General features: G+C 41.9%; 1 protein-coding gene and 1 long non-coding RNA gene across 9 annotated transcripts in view; one reads left to right on the plus strand and one right to left on the minus strand.

Moving 5' to 3' along the window:
- Positions 1–23,243, plus strand: part of fat3a (FAT atypical cadherin 3a) — a 241,524-nt gene that overhangs the window by 13,212 nt on the left and 205,069 nt on the right. The gene's annotated exons all lie outside the window — the stretch shown is intronic.
- LOC125972323 (uncharacterized) lies at positions 11,934–13,987 on the minus strand. The gene is made up of 2 exons (XR_007482768.2): positions 12,913–13,987; positions 11,934–12,220 (listed from the first exon to the last, which is right to left on the minus strand). It is a non-coding gene; the product is annotated as an uncharacterized lncRNA (long non-coding RNA).

Genomic DNA, 23,243 nt, shown 5'->3' on the forward strand with positions numbered 1-23,243 from the left:
TTCTTGCCAGCCCCCAATATACATTAACTCATCAATTGTACTACATGCTGCATTTGAATGTTAAAAGGAAGTGCTATTACACATTTTTGTTTGTTTGTCATTTTGGTTATTCGTATACAAATACTTGAGTCTCTGGAGTATCACAGGCAGCGAAGGTTAAATTTGATTGCTCCTTGTACCTTTCATTTACAGTCTGAACATGTCTCCAAAGGTCCACAATATCAACACAGTAATTTGCTGGACTTGCTCCAGATTGGTTAGATGCGTAGATGGTGGTAGAGGCGAGCACTTTTGTCTAAGTTGGTGAATTTGAACCAGCCAGACACAACAAGTTGGCATCCAATTTGTATTTACCGCACTACAAAATAAAAGCAGGGCATTCTGTGCAATTAGTCTAAGTTGGTGAATTTAAACCAGCCAGCCACAACAAGTTGGCATCCAATTTGTATTTACCGCTCTACAAAATAAAAACATGGTATTCTGTGCAATTAGCGTGGAGAAACGATGTAGGACAACATAATCACTGTGATTCTTGAGCACCAGGAGCTCTATGCTCCAGACAGTTTCTAATACCGTCCAGGACGGAGCCAAAACTGAGCAGATTTGGAGGATGGGGAGTAAGAAAGTTGCTTTTTCTGATAAGTGCACGTACATGTACTTGCTGTTGAACTGAGAACTTAGGTACCAATAGTATTTAGCATTAGCCAAAGTTGAAGCACAACCACCAGACTCCTGATTGACTAGTGATAATTTACATATAATATTTTTTTCCCACCAAAGAAGGAGGAAGAGCCCCTGCTTTTCTATGTTGTGGCCTGGCATGAATGAAGCTGCTGTGTTTGTGTCCCACGATCAAACTCATGCAAGGCTTAGCCCCGCGCAAAGTGATATTTCTCCTTCGGTCTGAACATAGTATGATAGCGACAAAGTTGTTGCTGAGTTACTACTTGAATCGTTATATGCCCTACCTCTCTGCCGCTGGTCATGACATAATGAAAGCTATACTCATTAGGATTTGGAATGCCTTTGCTTCACATTACCGATTAATTTCAAACAGTGGTTATTACCTATGTTATACTTCTTTATCCTCTGTATATTTTGATGGAGTAATTTTGGAGACCATTTTATTAAGACACCTGAGAACAGTAAAAAAAATGCACAGTGTGTCTCCTTAAGGCAATTAATTGGCAAGCTGTTAGCGAGTAGAAGCATTGCAGTATAAACGGTGTTCTAAATGAGAGGGACTAAAAAGCAGAGCAGCTAAGGTTCACTGTTGATAAGTAATACTAAATGCGGCACTCTATAAGGGAAGAAAAAGGCGCCAATTTAATTGCCTTAGGATCTTGTTGACAATTAAGAGCCATTAAAGTATGGAAGCCAGTTACCGTATTGGCCCTAATATAAGACGATGTTTTTGCATTGAAATAAGAGTGGGGGTCGTCTTACATTCAGGGTCTAGACATTATAACCATTCACAACACTAGATGGTGCCAGATATCTTTAAAGTGAAGTTACGTCACCGCGCCTTAAGTCTCGCGTGAGTTACCTCAGCTTATCGCGATTGTTGGAGCTTGTGCGCAGCAGTAAGTTAAAGGTTGCAGGCATCGACTGAGTATGTTGCTGTGATCGTGTGCGTCCTTGACACAAAGTTAGTATATACATTTCCTTGTTACTACTGTCCACTGTTGTGCCGTTTGTCCGATCGCGATTTGCTTCTTGTGCGTGCCGTTTGAGCTCCGGTGCGCTCCTTTAAATTTGCCTCGCATCGTACGAGTAGCCGTTACGCAGAAGCACGGCGACTAACGGTCGCCAGCAAATGTATTTTGTTGTCTCGATGACTTATGTTTGGTGTGTTGCCGAGAGTATTTCATTTATGTTCATTTAGTATAGCGGAACCGTTACGCGCAGTAAGTTATGTAATGTGTGCCGTCTACGAGTGGCGTGTGACGTCAGAAGTTGAGCGTTGATTTACGTGCTGTAATTCCGTCTGTTGCAGAAGCTCACACACACGCACATACACACACACCACACACACACACACACACACACACACACACACACACACACACACACACACACACACCACACACACCACGCACGCACGCACGCACGCACGCACGCACGCACGCACGCACGCACGCACACACACACACACACACACACACACACACACACACACGCACACCCTTCACACGCTTCATACAATAATCACACACAAGGATCCTTATGGGCAAACATATGCCTATACCAGGGGTGGGCAAACTTTTTGACTGGCGGGCCGAATTTGGTTCTAAATTTTGATCGGGGGGCCGAACCAGGAGCAGATAGATGTAGTGTTTGTGTGAAGTAATAGAAATGACATGTAAAGGTAATTGCATAAAAGGTTTGTGCTTTTAGTAAGTAGTAAAGTATGGATATTCAAAAAAAGCTTTTTGAAAACAAATGCATTTATTAACAGCATTAAAAAAATATTTCACCAAAAAACTACTATCAGTGATTCTCATTAAATACGACACTGTTATTATGGATAATAGTTTCCATCACTTCAGCGCCTGAAGGTCAGATTTATGAAATATGTTTATCTAATGACGCGAAATCACATCATACGGCAAACATTCTGACCAAATACATCATCTTGAAGAATCAGTGAAAGAATACTTCTAAATAAAGTAATAAAGAACTCAAGTATTGTTGGTCTCCCTTTTTTGCTAGTGCATTATGGTCTGGAGTAAAATTTGTTGTGGTAATTCTTAGGATAGAGCCGAGGTGTCGGTCCGTTAACCTAGAGCTGTGACAGGCTTTATTGACGTTCATGTGGCGGAACGTCTGCTCACACACGTAGGTCGAGCCAAATTGCCCTCTCTTTTTTTTTTTTAAACACTCGGCACTCAGTGTCCACCTTTCTTTTCCTCGGGCCACTCATTTTAGTGGAAGGATTCCAGGGGAAAGTTTGTGGGTGGCATTAACATAAAAGTGTATCTGAAAGCTCAGCGCGCGAATTACGAGAATGCTGACGTCACTGGCCACACTCGAAATTCGGCACTGATAGAAATAGAGCGCGGAGTGCGCCGGGTCCGTACTACTTAGTACATACACGCACTTGTGAGTGTGCACCGAGCTTTCTGACACGGCTTCCGGGAGTAAATGCGCGGGCGGGCGCTTCCCCATCTATGCGGGAAACATACTAATTGCAGGGAAAATGACCCAAAAAAAAGTTCAATAATACAATTTATTCAGGTCTGGAGGGCCGGATTAAACGTCCCCGTGGGCCGGATGTGGCCCGCGGGCCGTAGTTTGCCCATGTCTGGCCTATACCCTTTTGCTAGTTTGCCTGTATGTCCCTATGAGCTACAATGCCTATTACTTTTTTGCCAATAATTCAGTAAAGCAATCAAAACTGAACCACGTCTTCCCTCCTGTGTTCTGACCGACACCCGGGGGCTCCCCAACAATAGCGGTAGCAGTTTGCATTATTTTATTGTAATGTTTTTCCTTATTCAGATTTCTTTCAAGACTACAGTTAGTTAGACTTCACTTTGATGGTTAATGCAGTTATTGCAACTCTGTTGTTTTATCACAGTAGATTGGTTTACCGTATTTGCCGGTGTATAAGTCGACTCGGTGTATAAGTCGACCCCCTAAAATTCGACGGAAATTTACGATTTTATGATATATCCTTTGTATAAGTCGAGCTCAATTGTTGCATTATATTAAACTTCAAAATTCAATATGCGAAATTTATTGACGAAATGTGTTCAAATTCCGGGAGGCCGTGCGCATGCGGCTGTTTATAAGCACCGCGGAGGAGATCGCGGAGCCTCATTCGACTTCCAGCCCGGCACCACCGGGAGGCCGGAAATAGCTCCAAGCCGAGCGGATCGGCACGTTATAAGTACCGCGGAGGAGATCGCGGAGCCTCATTCGACTTCCAGCGGCCAGCGCACTCGCGCACGCCGCCCGGCACCACCGGGAGGCTGTGCACACGCGCTGGGTGGCCGAAAATAGCTCCGGCCGAGCGGATCGGCACTTTATAAGCACCGCGGATGAAATCGCGGAGCCTCATTCGACTTCCAGCGGGCCGCGCACTCGCGCACGCCGCCCGGTTCAAATTTTCTAAGTGCCAACGGCTCTTGCGCCATAAAGAGTCCGCCTCGGCTGGTTCCCCATGTCGGCCAGAACAAGTGAAAATTCGGCCTCTTCCCCTGGAAGTCCGGCCAAGTTTGGCGAATATTTTCTAAGTGCCAACGACTCAACCGCCGTAAAGTGTCCGCCTCGGCTGGTTCCCCATGTCGGCCACCACAAGTGAAAATTCGGCCTCTTCCCCTGGAAGTCTGGCCAAGTTTGGCAAATATTTTCAAAGTGTGAACGACTCAACCGCCGTAAAGTGTCTGCCTCGGCTGGTTCCCCGTGCCGGCCACCACAAGTGAAAATTCGGCCTCTTCCCCTGGAAGTCCGGCCAAGTTTGGCGAATATTTTCTAAGTGCCAACGACTCAACCGCCGTAAAGTGTCCGCCTCGGCTGGTTCCTCCGGTCGGCCAGAACAAGTGAAAATTCGGCCTCTTCCCCTGGAAGTCTGGCCAAGTTTGGCGAATATTTTCTAAGTGCCAACGACATTCATTTAGACATGGCGATTGAATGTTTACGTACCGGTAGTTATTGTCGTTGCTTGACGCGCGATGACTCGCACATTCGCTCAATACCCAGTACTTCCCCCTAGCAGTCATCGTCGCTGCCTGGCTTTCGATGTCCGTTATTGAGGTGAGAATATTTGAAATTGTTGCTGAGGATGCGTGTTAATGCGACGAACGCTTTATAATGATTCAGTTTCTCGCTGTTTGATGAGCCTGACGGACGCACACCCACGCACAATGAGATGCATGAGAAACAGCCTTGGCTACCATCACATTTGAAGCGATGAATACGAAGTTAAATTTTATGACTCGGTGTATAAGTCGAGGTCGATTTTTTTCGGTCGATTTTGGATCGAAAAAGGTCGACCAATACACCGGCAAATACGGTATTTACATTTCAAAAACCAGAAGCCATTCATTTAACAAATGTGATTGCACTTTAGGTTACATATTTAAATGTTCAGATTTTAGGATGTGATAACATGCTTTTTCTCTCGAATATATTGTTATAATCATTTGTTTCAGATGTACTATAATGATTTTCTGTATAAAAATTTAATTTGGTGTTCAAAATGTCTTTTTTGAAACTTGAGTCAAAAAGTCTTTTTTCAAATTTGAGTCTTGAAAAAGAGGGTGTCGTCTTATAATCAGGGTCGTCTTATATTCGGGCCAGTACGGTATTTAGCATATAAATGCCATCACCCATTTTCATAACATTCACTGACTCTGGTGAATAGCAATACATGAGCACCAGGAAGTAATTGGTGGAGGGGGGTGGAGAATTCAGACAAGTGGGGAGAAAGTGCTTTGTCAGCAGCAGATTGTGAATTTATCTTGAGGCATATATACTACGTGTTTGAGAGAAGAAACAGGGGTGGGGTTTTTTTCACAGGCCTCATGTTTTTACTTTCAGTGGCTGTAATTTTTCACCAAGTGGTTGTCATTGGTGTGGGATGTTCTTTCCTGTAATGTGTACATAATTTGCATCCGGATAGGGATTGGAAGATGGCCGTATCCTCCTTTTTTCTCCTATAGATCGCTTTCACACAACAAATTGCTAAGTTGGTGCATTTATTTATATTTTTTTATCCCACCTTTACTTATCCAGGTAAAGTAATTTGAAACAGATGATCATTTACAAGGCTCACCCGCAAAAGCTAAAAAAAAAAGAAAATGCAAATAGTTAGACAACAAACTGTACAATGTGACATACTAACACATGGTTCAAGGTTCCAAAGGCTCAAAACAGGTGCAATCCCTCACAAACTTAAAAAAAAAATGAGATTGGGATGAAGGAAAATCGTTTTCATAGATAAACATGGAGCAATTAATTTGTAAAACTTGTGTTGTGCTTTGCTACCTTCAAGCTAATCAAAACACTTGTAAAATATATATTGTTTCACCCTATTTGATACAATGATTAATGGAATATAAAGTCATGATAGAAAAGTTGTGATTTGTAATAATGTAATGTAAAAGGTGTGTGTGTACTTGAATGTGTGTGTGTGTTTTTTTATTGTTAACTCAGTTAATGGCACAATTTATTTATTGTAAAATATCCCTTTATTTTTTTGCTGTGGCATTATTTTAGCAAATTCTCATACCCTTAACATGAAGAAGAGGATTGATTTTCTTGTGCAGACACATTTGATTCAATTTATAAAAATAGCACCTCAACAGTCTATTAAGATTTCAAAATTTGGGCAATAGAAAAAAATACAACATGCATATGAAATGTAAACAAGGACTCATCCGCAACAAACCACTTTTGAAGTTTCATTTGAACTTAGCAGCAATAGCAATGTCTTGATTCACCATAATTATTATCGTAATTTTTGGACTATAAATTGCGTTTTTTTTCATAGTTTGGGTGGGGGGGCGACTTATACTCATGAGCGACTTATATGTGAATTTTTTCACAAATTTTCAAAATTCAAAAATCCGCGATGTACTGAAACCGCGATAAACGAACCGCGATGTAGCAAGGGATTACTGTAATTTGAACTGCAAGTGACGTCAGCGGCGCGGCACGCGCGGTTGTTTACATAAAGGACAAAGGATTCGATCACGGGATGACGAAGATGACAAAGGGCCCCACGTTTGAAGGATTTAATGATTTGGAGTGACAAGGTTTGAAAAACTTATGTTATAGTTATTTGATATATTTTATTTTGCGTAGCAACTTGTATATGTTTTTATCATTACAGTTCAGTAGTTGTTGGCTTGTTGAACTCTTGTTTTGTTAAATAAAGAGCCGTTTACCAAACCCACGTCTTTCCTGGTACTTTGTTAACGCTACAATATGGTTATATACTAGATCTGTGTGGCGCACGTGCGGCGTTGTTGACATAAAGGACGAGGAATTTGATCGATGGATTTAATGATTAGGAGTGACACAAATGGTTTGACGATCGATGGATTTAATGAATTGGAGTTCTTCTTATCGTGGCTACAAGGCAGTTAGTTACAAGACTTAGCTAGATGTGCTTCAGCCACAGCTGAAGACATTTCTGTCCCTTCTCAATAAACTCTGCTAAGTCCGGTGCTGTGCAGGGCGGCTAAGATTGTTTGTTTCTCAGAGGAGAACCCTTCCATGTTCATAGATAGAATTGTTAATGCTGGTCGTGAGGAGGTTCCTCGTTTCCAAGATCGACCTTTGTGTCTATCTCCAGGCATGATGTTTTCTGTTCTGTAACTTTGTGGCTTGTAGCTTTCGGCGTAGCTTGTAGCGTAGCTTGCAGCGCAGCTTGTAGCACAGCTTGTAGCGTAGCTTATAGCGTAGCTTATAGCTGTGTTGTAGCTTGTAACTTTGCTTAGCTTCATGAATTGGAGTGACACCGATGGTTTGATAAACGTGTTATGTAATAGTTATTTGAATAACTCTGTTACGTCATGCCCGTTCTCAGCTCCTCGTTTGTGTATATGTCACGTTAGCATACCGTATCGTTTAGCCTGTTGTTGCTGGTTCATATCTGTTCTTGGTGTTGGATTTTGACAAATTTGCCCCAAAAGTGCGACTTATACTCCAGTGCGACATGTTTTTTTTTCACTTTGTGCATTTTATGGCTGGTGCGACTTATACTCAGGAGTGACTTATATTCAGAAAAATACGGTAACCTTTTTTTTTTTTTTTTATTTCTCAAGAAAAAATGAGCAGACCACTCGCCACGACGCCTTTATTTCTAAAAACGGATGAAATCTCTGCTTAAAAAGCCCAGACTAGTGTCACCAGTGTGGTGTGCTTGATGTTTATTTCCGGTCTCACAACCTCTGGTGAGGTGTTGTAGTTTTTGTACGACAGGACGTGATAAGAGTACAAATATTAGGCAGAAATGAGCCTTAATCGTACGATTAAAGAAATGTATGGTGTTGGATTTTGTCCACAATTTAGAGAGCGCGTTATCTGCGCCTCACGGCAAAAGCCATTGCCAATCACCTGTTATCCAATTTACTCACTGCGTGCTCGTTTGATTTCTTCAGATTTAGGAAAATGCTAAGACACTGAAGCACAAATTAGACTTACACAGGTTGGTTGAGTTCAATCACAATTCTTGTTTAGACAGCTCTGTTTTCAGGAAAGTACAATACAGCGCTGGGACCTTGAAGAGCGGAAAGTCTCCATTCAGAAAAGGCAACGTTCAAGGTTCTTTGGTTAGCTTATATCAGTTTCACATGCCAGTGTGGGCCGAGTTTGATGGGTGATGAGTCTTTGCGGTGGGGGCAAGTTCGCCATGGGAGTGGGTGCTGGTTATGAGCGATTCGGTGTGTGTGTGGGGGCTGTTGTCTTCCATCCCGTCTTTCGGCCTTGGCGATCATCTTTGGCCGAGTCCTTGGCTGGCTCCCTCTGGCACCTACTGGTTTTATCTCCACGTGACCTTCCTGTGAACATTCTTCTCCAATCTTGGAGAACCTCATTCTTTCAATTTTGTCATTTTGTACGAAATTATGTTAGCTTTTGGCTGCGACCTCATTAATCTATTGCTGTTCTTTTGATACTTCATATCTTTGCTTATTCTTAGTTTAATCATGCTTCCAACCGTATCTTTTCTGTGCAGAGCGTTCAGTAGTAATCAAAAACCGGCGTTTAGTATTAGTCAAAACATAAGATACAATCAAGTACTGAACGGTCAAGACGACTCTGGCCGTGTCCATGATTTAGAGAAAAATCAGGAATGCATTACACAGTTCCTTAAGGGTCATTAAGCTATTTAGGCAATATATACAAAGTCATTTGTTATTTAAGTGCTCAGAAATATATAGCAGATAAAGTTAAAGTTAAAGTCCCAATGATCATCGTCACACACACATCTGGGTGTGGTGAAATTTGTCCTCTGCATTTAACCCATCCCCATGTGATTTTGAGCCATCCCCTGGGGGAGAGGGGAGCAGTGAGCAGCAGCGGTGCCGCGCTCGGGAATCATTTGGTGATCTAACCCCCCAATTCCAACCCTTAATGCTGAGTGCCAAGCAGGGAGGCAATCTGTCCCATTTTTATAGTCTTTGGTATGACCCGGCCGGGGTTTGAACCCACAACCTTCCAGTCTCAGGGCGGACACTCTACTACTAGGCCACTGAGCTGGTTATATAGTTATAAAACTATGTATAAACTCATAAAGTTATAAAAACCTCTCATTACCATTTATCAAAATTAATTACCGTAATTGCCGGACTATAAGCCGCACCAGCTAAAATTTTGGGATATTTCATTTTTTTCCTTACATAAGCCGCACCGGACTATAAGCCGCACGTGCACACGAGTTTTTTACAAAGAAAGACAGTACATAGAAAGCCTTTTCAACGTTTTAATAACATACTTGAACATGTCTTTCTTAACATTGCCTGTGATGCAGCAGTAGTACCGCAGCAACGCGGAAGTGTGCACGCGAGTTATTAGCGAAGAAAGACTGGACACAGAAAGTTTTTTTAAAGCTTTAATAACATACCTTAACATTTCTTTCCAAACACTGCCTGTGACGCGGCAGTAATACCGCAGCAACACGGAAGCAACACAGCACCAACACAGCAGCAACACGGTAGCACAGCACGAACAGGGCTGGTTAAAAAAAACATACCAGTAAAAGTAAAAAAAGAGCCGTCTTCATCTTCCTCCTGTGCACTGAAACTATCGAAGTATTCCTCCTTAGTGTCCGATTGGAATAGCGTTAGATATCCTGCGCCTCGCACTTTCTCAGTCTCTCTTTCGTCGTCGGTTTGATGCATTTCTTCGAGTGTGAAGAGGGTCTGTTCATGGTAATCTTATTCATGGACGAAACGCTAAATTATATTAAACTAGCAAGCGACACGTATTGCTTAAAAGCGGCATCGTATGCATTTCTTTTATCCCCCATAATGACGGTTTGTGTATAAAAGCTTCCTGTCTTTGTGTGAATGCGGGTGTGTGCGTGATGCGCGAGACCATCACGTCTTCTTCGGCGCATTATTTCTTCTTCGTCTGTCTCGCTTTTACTTCCTGCTAGAGCGCCCCCTGGAGACCGGAGGCCGTAGAAATCCATAAGTACGCTCCAGAGTAGACACAAGATAATGCCATCAACATCGACTGTCTTTGGCTTAAAAGCGGCATCATATGCATTTCTTTTGTCCCCCATGATGACGGTTTGTGTATAAAGTCTTCCTTTCAGTAATGTAATGCGCGAAATGTAAACACAAACTAGCGCGTCTTCTTCGGCGCATTCTCTCTTCTTCGCCTGTCCCGCTCTTGCTTCCTGCTAGAGCGCCCCCTGGAGGCTGGAGGCCGTAAAAATCCATAAGTATGCCACGCCGCCGTTTAAGGTTCAAAGTAACCTGCTGAATAAAATGCATTAAAAGTTCACAGTCATTACAACTTGTTTTTGGTGAGCAAAATGTCAGAAGAATTTAATTTAAATGCTGATTGATTGGGTTTTAATACAATGCAGATTACTTCACTGGTTTCTTTTATATCAAACAAGTTGTTATCAAACAACTTGTTTGATTTAAAAGAAACCAGTGAGGTGATTAAAAAAAGGAAAAACAAGATGAACTTAGTACAATTACAATGCAGATTGTCCAAACAGCGCCACTGCTTTGTGTAATCTCAGTGATATGGAAAGGGTTTAGAGCACAGGTGTCAAACTCAAGGCCCGGGGGCCAGATACGGCCCGCCACATCATTCTATGTGGCCCGCGAAGACAAATTGTGCAACAAATTCGTGTGTCATTACTAGAATTGCAAATTGTCTTCACTTTTAATAATAGCTTTTTTTTTTAAATATTTGACCAGTTTTTACTCGTCTGATTTGAAAACGAGTTGTCAGTTTGTTTTGTAGCTTTTACTGTATATAATAGTGTTAAGAGTAAAAGTGATCAAGTCATCACAAAAATCTCGAAAAAAATCTTATATAAGCCGCACCTGACTAGAAGCCGCAGGGTCCAAAATTTTGGAAAAAAAGTCGCGGCTTATAGTCCGGAAATTACGGTAGTTATGTCTTTATTGATTTGGTGTGTAGGTATAATTCTAAGCTTAAAGTGTTTCTTTTATTGATTTAATATGTGAATATACTTTTCTGCTTATGTACTTTATTCAATGAGGTTTGAGCATATCTGTTTTTGTAGCTAGGTAGGACTTTTTGTATTTTGACCCCATTCCTTCACTGGCATTAAAAGGGGGTTGGATTAATTGCATTAACGCATCAAACTGACACCAGAACTTTCACTCTAACATTGCTTTCAGGACTGTTGGTCAACCTGTGTGGCATCACACTATTTATGTACTTGACGAAGCTATTGGCATAAAGTCATCAACACCCTATTGTACAAACAAGAGGCGGATTGGTTAACTATTAGACAAATAAATAAAAGCCATTTTCAAAATCTGCAGTGGCTGTAGCTGAACTAAAGTCTAAGATTCTTAAGTTCTTTTTACAGTTATTGAATTTTGTTATTTGCTTAGTTGCAATGAAAACAGATTAGTGCCGCAATATATTGAATATCCAATGTCAGCCTCACTGGTTACTGATTAGCTAGAGTCAGAAATTGCACAAAGTCAGAGCATTAGTAGCAGTGCATTTTTTTTTTTTTTCATCTGTGTCTTCTGAAAGAAGAAAGCTCTTTTTTTTTTTTTTTTTCAATGTGCCTGACTCTTATGAAAGGTTTGCCAGGTGAAGGAAAAAAAAAATCTTTAAACAGTGACATCAGTAAACTCTAAAGACCTGCTTAATCCTGCCAAGCTGTCATGGATGGTGCGCATGGTTCTAAACTTGTTTGAATCCTTATCTCTTCTAAAAGTCCCATCTCGGCAAGGAGAACAAACACACAAATCTCTAGGTGAATAACAAAAGGTTTTTATGTCAGAACAAGAAATTCAGTTAAACCAACCAAACAAAACAGTACAGTTCTTAGGGTTAATCCAGTATATAACTGCGACCTGAATCACAATTCTGTCTTCCAAACACAACTCACATTTAATGCAACAAGGAAAGCAGTATTCCATGAACATTCATCCATCCATCCATTTTCTGAACCGCTTAGTCCCCACGGGGGTCGCGGGCGTGCTGGAGCCTATCCCAGCCGTCATCGGGCAGTAGGCGGGGGACACCCTCAACTGGTTGCCAGCTAATCGCAGGACACACAGAGACAGACAACAAATCACACTCACACCTAGGGACAGTTTGGAGTCTTCAATCAGTCTACCAAGCATGTTTTTGGAATGTGGGAGGAAACCGGAGTGCCCGGAGAAAACCCACGCGGAGAACATGCAAACTCCACACAGGGAGGGCCGGAGGTGGAATCGAACCCGCACTCTCCTAACTGTGAGGCGGACGTGCTACCCAGTGCGCCACCGAGCCGCCCTATTCCATGAACATTTGAACATTAGTCCAACTTTTTTATGACACACACAGCTATTGATTGGGCTTGTGTACAAAATAACTTGGGTTTATAAAACCAGCAATGTCAAGACATTTTGGTAAACAAACTACAACGTTTAAATGAGGCAGTAATGACACCAAGCAACGGGCGCACAGCACAATGCGAGAGATAGTAGAATCTAGAGGCGCAATGATCACTCAATTAAGTCAACAACTAATTGAACAATCATTATCACTTATTTTTGGTACTCCTAATAACTTTGTAAATTTAAAATTGACCAGATTCTTGTCCTCAATGAAAGCAGACTGCATATCCTTTTGTTGGATCAAAATAAAACATTTGCCTTGACGGTCAAAACAAATATGATTTTTTTTTGCATGCAATAACATTTCTGAAGTTGAAAGTATAGCTTGTTTTGAATAAAGGGATTGTCATACTTGGATCAAGGAGAGGACTTGGATGCAGAGTGACAAAAAAAAAAGGGAGTTTATTCTGACAAGCTGGAGACAGCAAAAACCCAAAAGCGCCTCAAAGAGTGAAAACAAGGTGGCAAAAAAGAAAAACTGAAATACTCAGAGATAGGCTTGACGACAAATGATTCTTCACAAAAAACTGGGTTCTCAAAAAGTATCATTAAACTCACGTGATCGCTGGTGCTCATGACGGGACAAGACACACTGGCACAAGACAAGGGGAAAGACTCTGACTAAATACACACAGAAGGGTAAGGGCACAGGTGCACACAATTAGGATCAAGGGCACAGGTGCACACAATTAGGATCAGGGAAGACAAGCAGACTGACGCACAGAGGAAGGGCCCACGAACTGAAACGAGAGGCGAGTTACTTATCAAAATAAAACAGGAAGTGACAATACGACAAAAAAAAAAACAAGACAACAAGAACCCACAAAACATAATGTGTATATGATAACTACAGATTACTATGATAGTCTTCTATTTGAATAAACTAAATCTACAAAGTATAATAAATATTTAAGTTTAATAGACTAAGCGGTACAGAAAATGGATGGATTTTTATATATACGTACGTATATATAAAAGAATAATATCCCAGAACCACGCAAACATAGACATCCAGATAAACTAAGTCACTGGTCATCTGCGACCATTTATATTCAAATTTGAGTGTTTGACCCCTGAAGTTGTTCCTGCAGCAGCTATCGCTCTCTGTCTCGCTTTCTGTCTTTGACTGAATGGATTCATCAGGCTGGAAGCTGTTTGTTCACATCCGACTGCCCTCATTAACATTTCACTGCCCCTTCTCCTGCTCCCTCTCACTCTACGCACACACGCACACACACACACACACACACACACACACACACACACACACGCACACACACACACACACACACACACACACACACACACACACACACACACACACACACACACACACGCACGCACGCACGCACACACACACACACACACACACACGCGCACGCACGCATACACACATTCTGACAGGCAGTTGAACATCGTGGCGGATAAATTTCCTCACTCAGTGTATCTGCCTTTAATAACTGACTATTCTTGTTCACTTACCATGTATTTATAGCAGTAATTCAGCAAAATTTAGCTCATACAAAATGATTGCAATTGCTTTTAAAATAAATTGCAGAATGGAAAAGTCACTAAAGTTAATAAGGGATGAATAAAATCTTGTCAAAAATGATTACCAGCAATTAACTACTATTAGTGTGTATTTACTAAACCATAACATCATAAGTAGAGTATATACACAAGTAAAGCATTTGGTCTGCTTCCACTGAAACACCAAATCATAAAATGTAACATACACACGACACCTGAAGCTCGATTTTACTCGCTTTGATCCTATGCGACTTTCTGTCTAACGCAGTTTGGTCATGGATGGCAATATGTTCTGGTCATAAATACATTTCAAGTAGTATTTTGGGGATGATATGAGGATCGTATAAAGCTAAATGACTAGTGCGTAAACCTTAGCGCTAGTGAATTGATGAATTTCCGTGACCAATTTAAAGGTGATAGATAATAAGTCGTGCTGTTTGATCTTTATCACTGCTTTATTAGTGTTACGGATATCTAGGATCGTTCTTGATTCGGAAAGGTGGAAGTTCTGGGAAGCACCTCATCCACACAGTCACTCACAAGCCAAAGAGTGTGGCCGGACACAGTAGTAGAATAATTGGGTAGTTTAATAGTTCTTCCATTCAATTCACATAGCATCAAGATGACTTACTCAGTCCACCTGATATTGTCATCTGCGTATTGCTTTTCTTTTACAATAATGTCAACAGATTTAGTAGATGTGTGGGGAGAATTCAGGGTGACGGACGGCAAACGGAAGGGTTGACTGCCCAACAGCATGATTGACGTAAATTATTGTATGATTACTGCTTAAAAACATGGCTTTCTAAAAAACAAGATTTTCTATTGAACACACTTTTTGCGTTAACACAGTTCTCAAATTTTGGACCCCAAAGTTCCTGCAAAATCGAGATTTAGCAGTAATTACTAATCTGCATCACTTTGCAGTACAACGTGGAATTATCTATTGTTTGAAAATCTGGCATTTTTATCACTCCGTTTTACTTGATGTTTCTTTTGTCTTACACAGTTTACTAACAGGCAATGTTATCTGATCACGTGTCACTGTTTTTCTCCATCCGTCTGTCCGTCCATCCATCCGTCCGTCCGTCCGTCCGTCCGTCCGTCCGTCCGTCCGTCCGTCCGTCCGTCCATCCATCCATCCATCCATCCATCCATCCATCCATCCATCCATCCATCCATCCATTCTCTGCACCGCTTATTCTCACTCAGTTCACAGGTTGTGCTGCAGCCTATGCCATGTTTCAGCTAATTGGCTCTGACAGCCTACGTTGCGTTAAGGCATAGAAAAAAACTGCCAGACCTGGTGATTTGACTCATGTTGTTTTGAGGATATTTAATCGAATTTCGTAAAAACTCAGGCTATAATTGCTAAAATACTGAACACATACTATGTAGGTGTGTTTGGTGGGGGTGGAGCTTGGGGCAGGCTGCGGCGCTGTGAGAGGAGTTGGACTCTTGAATTGGCTAAATTGGCAATTTCTCTGCAGGAATCCATGTGAAACGACATTGGCATGCACAGTAAACTGGCAAACATATTTGGATAATAGAGATTGGAGTCGATTTTGATTATTGTAATGGCTGCACGTCACTCCAAAGGCCTAGCAGTGAAACAACTACTGAAGGCTACCATCCCTTGAGGAAACCTAGACATAGAGATTAGATTTGTATATTTAGGTTGTCAGGTCTCACAAACAAGATGGCTACTCCATCGGGCTATCGTGATAAGGGCACTGAGTCTGAGTCAGTGGAGCACTGGGGAGCACTGATAGATGAATGATGAGCTTAGGTATAGTTTAGGGCAGCTGTTAAAAATAATCAGTTTTGTCGAGCGTGGACAGACACAGCTAGAAAGGATGCGGCAATGGACCACCCCGCCCTAGACACACGGCAGACACTGATACCCTAAACCAGGGGTCACCAACTCCAGTCCCCCAGGGCAGTGTTTTAGATACGTATGTCCCTTGTATAACAGATCTGATTGAAATGATCAAGAATGCTTGTAGAGAGCTTGCTGATCATTTGAATCAAATGTGTTGGATGAAGGATACAACTAAAACACTGTGGATAAAAGCCTTTGAGGACCAGAGTTCATGACCCCTGCCCTAAACTATTGCCCGGGGGGGTAATTTGTCCCCCGCTTCATTGTCTGCCACCCATAGTGTGAGCTTGCTGTGTTCCCTATGGTTATGGGTTAAATGCAGAGGTCAGATTTCCTGACTATGCACGACATTTTTAAAACGTTAACAAGAAAAATTTAGGAGATTATATTATTTATGTTGAAAAAAGTCTACATTTTAGGTAAGTAAAAATGTTGCTGGAGATGCATTTCGAATCAATTGCAGTTAATGTCGTATGATTCAGTTACAAATCTTTTGCTTTGAGTCATTACAACAAGCTTGTAATATTGCTAAAATTGTGGCCATTGATAAGATTCTTTACTCCTTCACGAAATGTTTCTGTGGACTTTCGAGTTCATTTTGATGCTGCTATTTTATGCTACATCGTCAATAAAGATTATTTAGCCTGCCCAAGAATAAGCCATGCAAGCCAAAGCCATAATATTACCGTAGATCCTTTCTTTCGCAAAGCTTTTAGCCTTGCCATTACATTGACAATCTTTGTCTCGTTAGTCAGTGCTACTTTCTCCCGCAATTTGAAAGCATGAGCCTGTATCTTTGGGAAATGTTCCTATTCTTGCCAATGGAAATACTATGTTGCCGCCAGCATGGTCACTAGAGCTAACATAAGGAAAGGAAATTGGTACTGAGAACAGTAGAAAGGGAGCAAATCTGAATGTGCTTTAAAAGCCATTAGCTCAATGCTTTATTCTCATCATTACCACAATTCAAAGACTTGATCTGAGGTTTTTCTTAACTGCTTTGTGTTGACCTCGCTCGCAAAAACCTTTGGGATAAACCACAACAGAGATTGTGTTCCAGGCACTCTTATAGACCAGCAACAGTGTCTGACCTCACATATTTGGAAACATTCAGCCACATCTTTTAGAAGACTTCCCAGCAGGATGGACACCACAGGGGCAATGAAAGTCCAAATTGAAATTTTGCAGTTTGTTATTCTGGACAGAGCTGACAACACTACATAAAGTCCATTACTGTCTATAATTACAATAGATGATTATTTTATTTTTCTATATCTTCACTGTTGAAAGCACACAACAGAGGCTATTAAGGCCACCATAACATTGTTGGCAATTCCATAATGGTAGAAGAAAAAACTAGATTGCTACAAAAATTGCAGAACTTCACCATGGATGAGCTGCAAATGAAACAATTCATACTGTGCAGTTTTGCATTTGGGCTTGATTGTCAATCTACTTGTTAGTTAGCAAATAGCATCTTGTTAATGGAGGATGGAGAACAGATGGGAGGTGCCAAAATAATTGTAATGGTTTGACAATGACAATTCCAATTATTGACTCATATTGTAAAAAACAAAACAAAACAAAAAATCAAAAAGGCACTCGTTGCGAAAAAGTAATGAGATATATTGGGTTGTTAATTGAAATGCAATTGTGTTTTCTTTCACACTCCATTCCTCTACAATTTTGTGTATTTATTTGTGTAAATGTGCTCTGTCCTATTCATGTTTCACAAATAATATTGACGACTGTTAAAAAGGTTCATGAACACAGCCCTATTGGTGGCCCAAAACCTTTGCACAGTACTGTAAATAGATAAACCATTGCTAACACCATTGCTAATATAGAAAGTACTGTTTCAGATTAGCCCAAGCTCCTCCATGATTCAAAAGAAATAGAACAGAATAGACTTGGATTCAGTTCACCAACTGTGTGTCCTATTGCTTGTCCTGCTATTACATGCTATGCCATGCCATGCCATGCCATGCCATGCCATGCCATGCCATGCCATGCCATGCCATGCCATGCCATGCCATGCCATTGCAGATTAAAAGTGGCTTTGACAAGGAAGCACAATTAACTGACTGTGGTATTGTCTGCTATTAAAGTCAGTGTCTTGCCAAGTATCATTTAGGGTTATGGGGGAAGGCGCTGCCCATTTGAACACGAATGTTCAATTTGTCTGGAGTGATTCTTGATTTATAAATAGCTGATACCAATTAAACTTGCTTCAAATAGACAGCGTAGAAAATGCACAAAACCAATTATGATTCAGTCTCTATTTGGGTCTGTAACATCAGAAAATAGAGGGGAAATGTGGCTCATTATTTTCCCTAAATCAAAGCAGCTGTTTGCAAATGTCCATTACAGATTAAACACAAAGATAATCACTTGTCAGATTTCACTTCAATTACAATTAAACCAAATTACCAAATGTTATGAAAATACTCATTACAGGTCAAATCAGAATGGAATTTCTTTGGGTTTAAAGAGGTGTTACATTACTGTGGCCAATTTTATACGTATGTATGAATGAATGAATTTAATAATTTGATCATCAATGTTATTCATCCATCCTTCCATTTTCTGAACTGCTTATCCTCACGAGGTTCACAGGTGTGTTGGAGCCTATCCCAGCTGTCTTTGGGCGGTAGTCGAGGTACACCCTGAACTGGCAGAGCATACATACAGTAGATCAACAACCATTCACACTCACACTCACACCTATGGGCAATTTGGAGTGGTCAATCGACCTACCATGCCTGGGAATGTGGGAGGAAACCGGAGGACATAAAGGAAAGCCACGGAGGCACAGGGAGAACATGCAAACTCCACACAGGAAGACTGAAGCCATAATTGAACCCTGCACCGCTAAACTGTGAGGCGGACGTGCTAACCAGTGTGCCACTGTTCCGTCCTAATGTTATTCAATATAAGTATTGATGAGTTCAAGTGAAGATTTAGGTTTTCAATTGTAGTGTTTCTTTCTGCACCCTGGATGGCACCCATGTGAAATTGAAGAAGAGCAAATGTGACATGACACATATCACTTAGGTCTTCTATGCCACAAATGTGTGAATAAATAAATATAGGACTGACCATTGAGATTAGAATATCACCAAGTCCAGACAGCAACTGCTGCCCATTCTGAAACTCTCTGTAGCCATCAAAAATTTCATTTCCAACAGGTGAGCTAAGCGCACTTATGCTAATGCTAGCTAGTCTCTGCATGCTGTTACTTCATTCCCATAGGCAAAGCCAATGTTTGTTCATTGAAAATAAGACAAACGGTTTTCCTGAGGCTAACTTTTATTGTCAATGCCAAAACTCACAGCCATAAATACGGAGCATATGTCCTCGATTTTTTCATTCAGTCATATGATTTAGCCAATCGGTTCCCAGAGTGCATTGCATGCCGCAAAGTATTACATTAATGAACTTAGGACATAAATCCTTGTCATATAGCCTATCCTGTTAACAGTAGTTGAATGTGTCATGAAAGTTGACATTGTTTTTCTTTTTTTTTTTTCTTTTTTTAAACAAACTGTGACTTTATGTTGTGTGTGGGGGCGGCTCGGTGGCGCACTGGGTAGCACATCCGCCTCACAGTTAGGAGGGTGCGGGTTCGATTCCACCTCCGGCCCTCCCTGTGCGGAGTTTGCATGTTCTCCCCGAGCCCGCGTGGGTTTTCTCCGGGCACTCCGGTTTCCTCCCACATCCCAAAAACATGCTTGGTAGGCCGATTGATCACTCCAAATTGTCCCTAGGTGTGAGTGCGAGTGCGAATGGTTGTTTGTCTCTGTGTGCCCTGCGATTGGCTGGCAACCAGTTCAGGGTGTCCCCCGCCTACTGCCCGATGACGGCTGGGATAGGCTCCAGCACGCCCGCGACCCCCGTGGGGACTAAGCGGTTCAGAAAATGGATGGATGGATGGATGTTGTGTGTGTAATAGTGACTTCCAGATCAATGTTGCCTTATTCATTCCTTTTTAAACACACTGGTATATAGAAACAGTTGATATTGTGAATTTATTATTGGTAAATAAAAAAAAGTAAAGGTAATGGTAAAAGTAATGGTAAATTGTAAATTGTTGACTAAACTGAATGCATATGAAATACAATTGTGTATGCTTGCTGAAAATGGTAAGAATACCTAAAAGTAAAAATGATCTGTAAACACTGGTCATTTGGCTTATTATTTTGGCTGACACAATCAGACGATTTTATTGACCGACTGATTAACCGGTAAGGCCCCTATTTTATTATAGTATTTATTTAGAAAAAAATCAATTTCAGAAAAACTGGACCCTCTGAGCTCAAGCACAAGCCACAATGGACCTTTAATTAATCCACTCCATATAATGATGTAAATCCGAAACATTTCAAGGTTTGTGAATGCCATATAATTAAGTCTTAAAAGAAATAATTGTGTCACTATACACTTCACTTTTCTTCCCTTTTTTAAATTTCTACTAAGGTAAATTTTAAGAATATTTTTTACCATAAAGTATTCCTGAAGTGCATTAAATATATAAGGGTAAATATAGTACATCATATGTTTTGCATGTTGTTCATATATATAGTATTTGATCATAATTGTGGCAGTCTATAGTTCACTTCATATCATTTTGAGTCTGCGGTTATATCTTGTGCTTCTAACTTCTGCCTGGCATTCTCTGTCTCTGTCACTCCTATCGTGATGACTCTTCTCTATGTGATGCAGTGCGTGAGATCTTTTTGCACCCTTGTCTGACACCTCAGCATCTTACAGAACCATCAGAACATGCAGAAAGACTAAAAAAAAGAAAAAAAGAAAGAAAATCAGGTCGAGCAAGAGTTTGCGAGTAGAAGGGTGAGCAGAAACTGTCTCCCTAATGAGAACTTGCTTGCTACAGGGTGCTGGACTTAGCAAAAACAATATGAGATTTTAAAGAAACACTTTTACAAGGTCCTCTGACGAGTGGTTGTGACCTTGCCTCACGTTATACTGTATAACACTGGTCAATGCATTTTTACTGAATAATAATGGTGGTCAACTGGTAAATGTCAGCTCACTCAGCATGGCATGAATATTGACATAGTACTGTGGTGAAGTTCGACTCTCCAGTTCGTCATGGGTGTTGAAACAGCCACTTAACATCTGAGAGGCTCCTAGCAGATGTGGATGGCAAGGTTGACACATACTACCAATCTGAGCTGGTGTCTCGTTTTAGGACTAAGCATAACGGCATTAGCACAAAGGACACTAATGATGCAGAGCAAGAATAGGAGTCAAACAGTTTTGGGATAAGTATTTTTTTTTTCATGGAATGTGTTGAAAACCACACCATGAATAATATATAAATAATGATATTGTAATCTCATATAAAAGTGTGCTTCTATGGAATTCCAGTTGCAATTAAGATTGCATCTTATATACCGTATTGGCCCGAATATAAGACAACCCCGATTATAAGACGACCCACTCTTTTTCAAGACTCAAGTTTGAAAAAAGACTTTTTGAACACCAAATTTAATTTTTATACAGAACATAATTACATCTGAAACAAAATGATTATAACAATATATATGAGAGAAAAAGCATGTTATTTTGCCTCATTCAAATCATGCAAAAACTGTCTATCACATCTTAATATCTGAACATTTAAATATGTAAACTAAAGTGCAATCACATTTGTAAATGAATGGCTTCTGGTTTTTGAAATGTAAATAAACCAATCTAATTGTCACGAAACGGATGGAGCAGGGCGACCAAGTGCAGCTTGGACCAGGGTTTATTGACTAACAGACTCGGTAAACTGACGTAACTTACTAACAAAGTCAACCACAGAAACTGAACTGAGACGTGAGACGTGAGACAAAAGCCATCATGACATTAACACACAATGACCCGACAGGAAGTGACACACAGACAGGACTTAAATACAAGACGGGTAACGAGAGGCAGGTGACTATGATCAGTACATTGATTGTGAGTTGACACAGGAAGGGAGGGGCGAGTACACAGACGGACAGAAACCATGACAACTTATACATATAATAAAACAACCAGGGAAGGGTCGTGACAGAACCCCCCCCATAAGGGACGGCTCCCGACGTCCCAAAAAAACAACCCCCCACGGGGCACGTGGGGGGGCGGGGGGGAAGCGCACCAGTCCAGGCGACCCCACTGGTCTGTGACAAAGTTTGAACCGCGCTCGGCGGCCACTTGGGGACATGAACTACAATCGGCGGCGTTCGGGGGACCTTAAACGCACTCGGCGGCACACACTGGGGACCTAAACCGCATTCGGCGGCACACACTGGGGACCTGAACCGCACTCGACGGCACACACTGGGGACCTGAACCGCACTCGACGGCACACACTGGGGACCTAAACCGCACTTGGCGGCACACACTGGGGACCTAAACCGCACTCGGCGGCACACACTGCGGACCTAAACCGCACTCGGTGGCACACACTGGGGACCTGAACCGCACTCTGCGGCACACACTGGGGACCTGAACAGCACTCGGCGGCACACACTGGGGACCTGAACCGGACTCGGTGACACACACTGGGGACCTGAACCGTACTTGGCGGCACACACTGGGGACCCGAACCGCACTCGGGCGGCACACACTGGGGAACCGAACAGCACTCGGGCGGCCACTTGGGGAACCGAACCGCACTCGGGCGGCCACTTGGGGAACCGAACCGCACTCGGGCGGCCACTTGGGGAACCGAACCACACTCGGGCGGCACACACTGGGGAACCGAACAGCACTCGGGCGGCCACTTGGGGAACCGAACCGCACTCGGGCGACAACTTTGGGAACCGAACCGCACTCGGGCGGCATACGAAAGTTAGCACCGCAATCGGCGTCATTTCAAAGTCAAAGTCAAAGTCAGCTTTATTGTCAATTTCTCCACATGCCAAAGACACACAAAGAAACCGAAATTTCGTTCCCCCCTATCCCACGGTGACAAGACATGGCTCACAACAGACAAACAAGTAAACAAGTATAACAAAAGCGTGCTGAATAAATAGTGAATAAATAACACAACAATAAATAAATAAATAAGAGGAGCAGAAAAAAAAGGAGCAAGTGCGCGTACAGCAGACATTCCCGAAAATAGCGCAACAGTGCCGCACGCTACGCAGAAGGGGGTAGCGAGTTCAGGGCCCTAACAGCCTGGAGAAAGAAGCTGTTGGCGAGTCTGGTGGTGCGGGAGCGCAGGCTCCTGTACCTCTTCCCAGAGGGCAGAAGGTCAAACAAAGAGTGAGCCG

Source organism: Syngnathus scovelli, chromosome 7, assembly GCF_024217435.2.
Source record: "Syngnathus scovelli strain Florida chromosome 7, RoL_Ssco_1.2, whole genome shotgun sequence".
NCBI lineage: Eukaryota > Metazoa > Chordata > Actinopteri > Syngnathiformes > Syngnathidae > Syngnathus > Syngnathus scovelli.